We start from the raw sequence: 1,061 nt of genomic DNA, 5'->3' as shown, positions 1-1,061 counted from the left end.
CGGCGGCGGGTGGAGCTTGCCCAGCGGCGTGGCGTTGGCTCCGGTCGCCATTGAGGCGCCCGCTTCGCGAACCTTCCAGCCGCGCCTTTCTCCTCAGCGCCGCGCTCGACGCCCGTTGGCGGCGCCGCACGCCACTCCACTCCGATCTCCGCTGCTGTTGGCGGGCGGGCTCGCCCGTCCTCCCAGTGCCACTGCTCATTGGTGCGGGTTCGGTTAGGGTTCCTCCTTCTTTCTCCTCGGGCAGCCCCTTTTTCTCCCCTCGACGCTCATTGGTGCGCCGCACACCGCGCCTCTTGCTATTGGTAGGACGGCCTGTCGGTCCTCCGCGCGCACCCGCCCATTGGGCGGGAACTCCGGGGAAGGGGCGCTATTGGAGGAGGAGAGGAAGGCGGGTTGAGTTGTCGCTCTGAGCAGGGTGGCGCTGCTAGTGGTGGAAAGGTGGGGGGCGGGCTCACAGAGGGAATAGGCGAGTGGGGATTGGTGTTTGGGGGGAGATTGGCCGCGCTTCACAGTGGGCGGGAGCGCGGCTTGAGATCCAGGCATGGATTGGAGGGGGAGACGGAGGGCGGGCACTCGGGGCGCGAAGACGCACTGGGACTGGCTGGGGGATTCCGCCACGCGCTCCGGGTGCCTGAAAGGCTTTGGAAAGGGCGTTGGAAGACCCCGTCGCGGGGGCGGGTGTCGGTGACGTCAATGCAGCAGTGTGCGGTCATTGGGCGGCCGACGACTCGACCGGCCGCGATCGGTTCCCGTGGCTGTCCGTCAGCTAGGACGCGCTCGGATTGGTGAAGACCATGCCTAAGCGAGGGGTGGCCTCCCAGAGGCTCATGGGAGTTTAATTCTGGCCCTTGCCCCTCTGTCATGTAAGAGTCGCCTAGAGGCTCATGGGAGCCTGGTCAACCTAACCCCCCCAGGCTCATGGGACTCGCGGGGGGGCGTTAACTAACTAAAGGTGCCCTTTGTAGCTGGTCAAGGCCCCCCCAACTCCAAAGGGGGCCACAAAGTCTGCACAGGCCACCCCCGAGGCTCGTGGGAGGCCCCCACCCACAGCAGACAGGAAG

This window comes from Alligator sinensis, unplaced genomic scaffold, assembly GCF_000455745.1.
Source record: "Alligator sinensis unplaced genomic scaffold, ASM45574v1 scaffold1302_1, whole genome shotgun sequence".
Taxonomy (NCBI): Eukaryota; Metazoa; Chordata; order Crocodylia; family Alligatoridae; genus Alligator; species Alligator sinensis.
Note: the sequence above shows the minus strand (reverse complement) of the source record.